Consider the following 8406-nt stretch of genomic DNA (forward strand, 5'->3'; position numbering starts at 1 on the left):
CGAGTTGGACTGGGAGGGTCGCTGCCATGGGCTGCTGCTTGCTGTGTAGATGTACCCTCAGGGGCTGGCTGGGAATAGAACCCCCCCCCCCTCCACTGAATGAAGAACAAAGGTGCCTCCAGGGCTTGGTATAGGGATACAAGAACTCCTCACCACTACACTGCCCGTTCAAAAGTTGCCCAGCCTGTCTGCAGATCAGTGACTTTAGTGGAATGAATTGGTAGCTCTCCATCTCAGTCTGGGCAGGTGTCTTCCATGCAAACACCACCATCACAGTCATGGGGGCTTGTGGAGTACTGAGCAGGGGGGCCAAGGACTGGAAATCCATAGAGACAGAACTACTCTGATTGATTGGCCCTGGAGGGCAGGTTTGTGGGGGCACTTTGGGAACATTTCATAAGGAAAATTTACCCGGGTGATGCCTGTGCTGTACTCGCTCTTTGGATTGCTGGAGAGCTTCTGTCCTCAAAAGAAATGGTGAGCCAATGTGCAAAGCTGAAGGTTTAAACTTATTTAGATTGTGAGCCTTTTGTTCTGTGTTTGTACAGCACCTAGCACAAGTGGGTCCTAGGCCATGACTAGGGGTCCTAGGAGCTATGACAATACAAATAACCAAAATAATAATTATTAATAATAATAATGTATAACACAAAAGAGGACACTACCCCTCTTTCCCTAAATGGCTCTGCCAGAGAGTGAAACACTCAGTTCTGCTATATGGTAAAAAGGGGTCAGCACCTTTAAGAGCAGGAGTTTCCAGTGCAAATATGTTCAGGGAACTTTGGAGAGAGCCAGAGGAGAAAGCCTGACACTTGCTAGTTTACAGGAGATTGCCTAGGTGTCTTATTCTTAACTTAATCTGCTAGATACAGTCAATGGCGAACAGAAATGACTTTTTTTTTGTGGCTGCAGCATTCCAGTGCTTGTACCTACTTCTGCTATTCATATTGGGGAAGTTTACGTTTTAAAAATAAACAGAGCGAAATGTGTTGCAAGGCAGCAGCCACACTTTTCTAAGTAAAAGTATCCAGTTTATGTGTTTTTAAGCTAAAACGTTTGAGACTTAAACTAAGCATGTCCAATGGCAGTGGATAAAAATCAGCTCCAATCTCAGATGCAATGCAACTTTACTTCAAATGAACAGTTTAGTTGCATGCAAGAGATTCATACTTTGCAAGTTTTTCATGCATGTTGGCAGTGAGGAATTATTTCTTACTATTCATTCTAATTATGAGATGATACAGATATTCCCAGGGAAGTTTGCAGAGAGAGAGAATTAATGTGTGAATCTTGCTAGCTGATCCCATGAATGCTGAGTGAAATCCTGCTGCAGTGGGAACAAAAATAAATGAGTGAGATCAGATTCAGGGCCTATACTTTTGGCAATCCAGGTTTGGAATACAGACTGGTAACACAGAGACTACCTAGTATACCAGGGCTTGCTCTCATTTCAGTATGATCACTAGTGTGGTGAGAGCAGTTGCACAGAGCAATCCAGCCTGTCACAAGAAGGGACACTTGCTCTAGGAAATTTAAAATGAAAGACACATGGCTTATATGATTTCTGCCTGTCTACACTCATGAAGCCAGTGACTTTATACCGGCGACACAAACACTCACATGGCATAATTGAGACCACACCCATTATGCTAGGCACTGTACATATACCCAGTGAGGGACTGTTCCGACCTTAGCGAGTTTACAATCTAGACAGAGGCAAAGAAATGGTAGAAGGGGAAATGGAGGCACAGAGGGGTGATGTGACTTGCCCAAGGTCACACACATGGTCAGTAGCAGAGCCAGAAATAGAATCCAGGTCTCCTGACTCCCAATCCAGTGCCCTAGCAAATAACCTGCAAAGTAGCTCATTAACTGGCATAGTGAGCCCCTGTGCTTGGCAAGATTGTGTAGGTGTGTGGGTTTACATCTAGCTCCTTCCTTCCTTGCAACTGGGCCAGTGGCACTATGGCTAATGGCTCCGGGATGAGTGACAACATATGCAGGTAACCTGCAGGGCCTAAATCCAATACTATTGACTAAGAGGTAGAATCAAATCTCTTCCCCAAAGCTACCTCTGATCCAACAGGGAACTTATAGCTTCTTGAACAAAGTAAAACTCAAGTAGGTGCCACACATTAAAAAAATAATTCAGGCCCATCAGGCCAACCAGATTTACCAGGTTCTGTCTGGAACAGCTTGGCCTATTCATAGTGAGTGGACATTCCTACCCAGAGATGAATATTGGACCAAAAATCTGAACAGAAATAACAGACTCTCTGCAGAGTCGTAGAGCATCCTGGGGACTGACTGTGAGGAGACGATGCTGCAGCTCTGGATAGCTGAGGGGGTGTGGCAGAGTGCCCCCCTCCTCAAACAAAGGGAGGGAGAGAAAGGGTGGCAACGCAGGAAGTGGTGTCAAAGAGGCGCTGCCACATTTTTTGTGATCATTTTGGCTATTCTGAGGTGACAATTTTCCCCCCTCTCCTGTCCCTCAATGGGGAACTTTTTCTCTATTATATTACATTTCCCTCTGTTGTTTCATCATAGAGCCTGATTCTGATCTCATACCAGTGTAAATCAGGAGTTACTTCGCTGAAATTTTGAGTTACACTGCTGGGAAACCAATAGCTGACATCAGGCTGGTACAGGCTACATATGAAGAGGCCTGTTAGGTCATCTGGTCTACTTTCCTGCCAAGATAGCATTATTCCCAACTGTACACCTGGAGTGAGATTTTCAAAAGTGCTCAGCTCCCCTGGGAGTGCATGGAGAAGCTCTCACTGACTTCCATGGGAGCAATGCCAATGTTGAGACTTTTGAAAATCCCACTCATCTCTCGATTTAGAGTAACACAAGTTTAGTAGCTTTAAATATACCCAGGGATGTAGTTTCAACTACTTCACTTGGAAGACTATTCCATAGCCTGAGACATCTCACTATCAGGAGATTTGTCCTGCTAAGTGTACATTTTCCATATATTAATTTATATTCCTGCTAGTTAACGCCCCCGCCCGCAACCTTTGTTATGCTGAATCGTTCCTTTTCCTCTTCAGTGCTGACAATCTTCAGGTACGCGTGGGCTGCTCCCTGTTCATTGCTGCTGAGGCAAACACTCCATATTTAACGCTCCTAATCTTTCCTCAGTAGTCAGTTCTCCCAACCCTCTCCTTTGTGTTACTCTTCTCTGGGTTTTCTCCACTCAGTCAATGTCTTTTGAGTAACAAGTGGTGCTTCCCTCTCCCCGCCGTTAGCTCCCAAAGGCATGATATCATTTGCAAGCACTCACTGACAATAGTAAATTTGCTGGAACAATGTGCCAATGCATAAGCTGTCATTAGATCACATTCCAGCCCATTCGGGCTCCAGTAATGGGATAGGCTTCAGCATTAAACTCACTGCACAACATGCATGCAGTGTAGCTGGAGAAATGCAGTTTTGCAAGACAGGCTAATAATACATGTGGAAAGCCAAACAATCCATTTTATATTTCTTTAAGCAATGTTTACTGTTCAGAAACATTTTGTTCTATGTAGTACAAATCAGTCCCGAGTGTGTATTCAGCTACAGGGCTGGTTCATACACGCACACTGCAGAGACTCACAGTGTAGGTGTGACAATATACTCAACAAAACGTCAACCAAGTACTATAAAACTCCTACTGGATTTCAGAGTTGCAGGTGCACAGCTCTGAGTTGCTGATTCTGTGTATGAAATTTGGTTATAATTCACAGGGTGCAGTTAGTGTAATGGACATAGCTGGGAGGTGTTTACTTTCCCCTTATTCTAATCAACAGATTCTTGGCAAGTTTTTCTGGAAGAGAAAAGAACTTTCTTTTCTAAGGTGACCACAGCTCTTAGTGAAAGTAAAACAATCCATAATAGATTGCTGAAAGGCTCTGGAAAAAATCATGTCACAGAAAAATGTTAAATTAAATCGAAAAAAGTGCAAACAACACAAATCCATTTAGAGTTTGGATGAGTGAAGGGATCAGTAATGTAACCCAGAGACTAATTATTATTATTTTTATTGCAATAGCACCTAGGAATGCCAGTTACAGACCAGGACCCTATTGAGTCAGGCATGGTACAAAAACAATAAAAAGATAGTCCCTACTTGTAGAAGTTTGCTGAGAAGGTGATGCACAATTCTCATCAGCTCCAAACCTTATCTCTATTTTGAGTACACCTTGTAAATACATATTTCTAAAACAGGCGACACCCACCAATCTAGTGTTTCAGTCTTGTTCTTACCTCCTGCATGGGCTTAGCTTTCTTTCAAAACACTAGAGTCAAGGGTAAAGGGGAAATTTGCAGGTCAGGCAACCAGTGTTACAAAAACAGGGGTGAATCCTTTGAGATCAGCACAACTATAACAAGTGGTTTCGCTCTCTTCATGCAGGAAAAATGAACATCAGAGAATATTTCACAAGAATTTCTTAAGAAGGTTCCTACAAAAAGGTGGACTTGGAAACCTTAACTGCAATTTTTTAGCACTACATTTGAGCTGTTCCATTCGAAAATCTCAACATACGCTGTGGAGAAATCATCGAGTTGGATATAGAACCTATTTACAAGAAGACTGTGAGCAAGAGATGTGGTGGATTGTGCATGGAAAATAATCAGCTTTTGTTTTGGGTCTTTCACGGTTGACTCTATCCTTGGAGGAAACACTCATGATCTAACAGAACAAATATATACTGCTCACATGAATATATATACTCCTCACTCCTCACCTTCTGCTGAAGGTGGCTTTTGGTTGCAAATCCTATATAGTTGATGGTGGCTTTGGTGCTCACTGTCAAATGTGACAGCAAATGAGGCTAGTCCTTTGCAGAAAGCAGCACAAGACTCCTGTCATCTTTCACTTCACAGAAGAGAGTGGGATCTAGTAATTTGAGAAAATCCAAAGGAAGCAATACAATCCCAACCAAAGCTTCTCTAACTCGATAATCTGGAAGCAAAAGAGGTCAGGAAAACATATTCATTCACTGCTACAGACTATAAATTATTTTCAACAGCTAAACATGCACACTCAGGCATCTCCAGATTCCCTGTTTAGAAAGCAGCCTCTAGATCACTGATGGGTTAAAAGCCTGGAACTTCACATGGACGTCAAAACCAACCGCTCATGAGGAAGACTGATGAGCATGAGGGCCTCTCATTGTCCACCCCGTAGAGGAGGGAGGTGACCACGGCTCATGGGAGTCACTGGTGGACAAGGTGAACAGAAAAGACGTTGCTCAGGTAAATGAACAATTAAGAAGTGACGGTCGAAGATGGGGTGTAATGGGGTTAGGAACTAACCCAGGGTTGCGTAAATCTAAAAAAAGGCAGTGGGGGCTTAGAGTTGTTTCTTTTCTAAAAATCTCTCAACTGCTCAACAATGCCTCTCTAGAGGACACATAGGCCGTGGCCCTGGGTATTTCCAAGTCTGCCTCAACAGAGCTGCTTGCTTTCTCTTCAGAGACTGAGAGAGTGATTGCTACAGATATAAGTACCACACAGTTTTCTAAGCAAGCCTACTTTAGTCTGAAGGTAAAGAGCATTACAGAGAGAACATACAAAAACAATAAAAGAACCTGCGCGCATGCTAAAAAGCTTACCAGAGTTCATCCCAACTCTAACATGGGTGCTGACAGGATAAGTACTTGAACTCCCCCACCCTAGGCGCAGCCTTGTGGTTACAGGTTCATCACAGTGCAGCTCAGAACACCACCCATTCTTATGGCCTCAGTCCTTCCAATCCTCCCCTAAGGATTGGGGTCCTCTGTGGACCAGGAGTCTTGTCCATTTGGCCTGTCAGGAAGAAAGCCCTGACTCAGGTTAAATCTTAGGCTTTTATATCAAAATATTTTCTCTCTATTGGTGTCTGGAGTATTCAGAGTACATGCATTTTTCATTGGGTCAGGGGAAGAAGCTTCAAAGGCTGATAATGGGGGATGTTCATTGGCATCCCCACTCCCTGTCAGAGAAGGTATATACACCACCACATACACAGTCACATTTTAATACAATGTACCGCACAGGTGCTAATTCAGTAAAATTTTACTTCACTCAATAAAACTTATCTTAATTCCATAAGGCTTTGTGCAGGATATTGTCGGTCTGTCACAGTGGATATTATCTAATTCAAAACAACTGTGCTAGATAGAGCTTTTACAATCTCAAGGTAAAACCTTCCATAAAATTAACATTAAAAATGTTAAACTGACTGCCAACTTGAGCAAATAAATTCACAATAAACGTGACTATACCATTAATTAATTTTAATGTACTGGTATCATGTCTTTTCTTAATCTTCTTCCCCTTTTCGAACCAAATCCTCCTAGTCCTTTTAATCTCTTAATACGGAAATTGCCTTATATTTCTATTATTTTTTGTTCCTCTTCTCTGGATCTTGTTTTAATTCTGGTATTACATTTTTTTTTTAAGTGGGTGGCCAAACTCTAGTGCAGAATTAAAGGTGAGGCTGTATCACAAAAGTCCTAATATTTTCAATATAATTCTCCATCTCCTTCTCAGTACATTTTTACAAATTATCCACGTCCTTGAACAGACTGTAATTGATAGCTGAGCAGATGTCTTTCTTCAGCAGTCCACAATAACACCCAGGAGAGGTTATGACTTAGTTAGAACACACCAGAGTGTAGGAGGTGATTAAATGACACTGAAAACTAGTTGTAAGTCTTGAATTCCACTTCCTTATCAGAAATGGTGGGCAATTTACGTCGGGTCACATTTTCAAAAATGCCCTGTAATTTCGGGTGCCCAACTTTCAATGCCAAGGGCCTGATTTTTTAAGTGTTTGAGTACCTACAACTGTAAAGAAGGAAACAGGAGCTCAGGATGCTCCTGAAAAATCAGGCCCATGGTATCTAAAATGGAGGCAATCAAAATTAGATGCCACCTTTGAAAATGTGACCCTTCACCTCTTTATGCCTAATTTTCACCCAGCTATAAAATGGGCAGTCATGGACATTTCTTGCAATACTCTTGAAATACATTAAGTTTATGTAGTATTGTGGGCTTAGCTGGGATTGTATAATTGGGGGAGCGGGGATGTAACAGATATTGCAACCCCATGCAGTATCTTTGGGGTTGCAAGAACCAGATTCTTTCCTGGGCTCTGCTACACACTTGGTCAGGTCTCAGTGTTCTAGGCAGATTTGGGACCTTTGACAAACAGCATGGAACGAAAGTTTGGAGCCAGGTTTTCCTGAGTTCTAATTCCTGCTTTGCCAATGAGGCACTGCGTAGCCTTTGCCAAATCACTTAGGGCTTGATCGTGGCAAGGTGCTGATGATAGCCCTGGTCCAGCACAGCACTCCACCATATGCTTAACTTTAAGCACTTGGCATCAATGGGACTGTTCATGTGCTTAATGCTAAGCACATACTTAAGTGTTTTGCTGGATCAGAGCCAACATGCCCTGCATTTTGCAGGATGAAGCACTCAATCTTTTTGCCTCACTTTCTCCTTCTGTAAAATGGCAATAATACCTGTTCCACAGAGGTAGAATTAAGTAAGGTCTCTACAACACTTTGGCCATGGAAAGTGCCAAGTATTATTATTGAAATAAACTACTTTTTTTTTCTCATATATACATAACATTGTGTTTAAGATGTATTTGTCATGGTATTCACTGTTTATCTATAAAACATCCAGTCAGTGCAATGAAAGTTTTAAAAACATCAAAAAAAAAGAACTTCTGTTAGTGAAGAATGGTTCTATGTACTTGGTCCATTGAAAATTGAACCTGCAACACCTGAACAACATACTCAGTTTACTAAGAAGAAATAGAAGACTGGCTTTCCTAATGCCAATGGTTATTGTTTGCTGTTCAAGAGAAAATACATCATCCAGTTACTGAAGAATCTCTATGGAATTTGGGGGGGGGGGAGAGAGACTGAAAATCTAGTTCATTCTGGTTTCAACCAGTGGAAAAAAAAATAAATCTCTTAAAAGGAAGATACAAAGTTTAATCAGCTCAAGGATCAATGAAATCCAAATATGTGCACTCATTTCATGGACTCTGCCCTCTCTTGGATTTTAAGATCTAGTACTGAACAGACCTGAGGCAGATGCGTTTTAGTTAGAAAAAGAAGCTTGTAGAGGGGAAGACTTGCAATCCGTGGCTATTCCTGATTTACCGATCCAAAAGCAAACAAAAACCCCAAAGGGATGCAAAACCTGATACAAAACCTGTTGCTGGGTTGTTTTCACAGGTAAGCTCCTTTTTAAAACCAAATTCTTTCTGTACACTTAAGGTCCTGGAGAAACATGCAATCCAAACGTCCATAGAAGGTTTGTAGAAAATGGTGTATGAAAAATGGTGTAGAAATGGAAACAAAACACAGCCACGCTGGTTTAATGCCCTCTCTCAAAAGTGGCAAAACCATAACAGAA

The 8406-nt window shown here is 41.9% G+C and overlaps 1 pseudogene; it reads left to right on the plus strand.

Annotated features, from left to right (window-relative positions):
- The first annotated feature begins 4404 nt into the window (after nt 1-4404).
- Nucleotides 4405-5081, plus strand: LOC120384670 (annotated as a pseudogene).
- Nucleotides 5082-8406: the final 3325 nt, after the last annotated feature.

The sequence above is a fragment of the Mauremys reevesii genome, linkage group 16 (genome assembly GCF_016161935.1).
Source record: "Mauremys reevesii isolate NIE-2019 linkage group 16, ASM1616193v1, whole genome shotgun sequence".
Lineage (NCBI taxonomy): Eukaryota > Metazoa > Chordata > Testudines > Geoemydidae > Mauremys > Mauremys reevesii.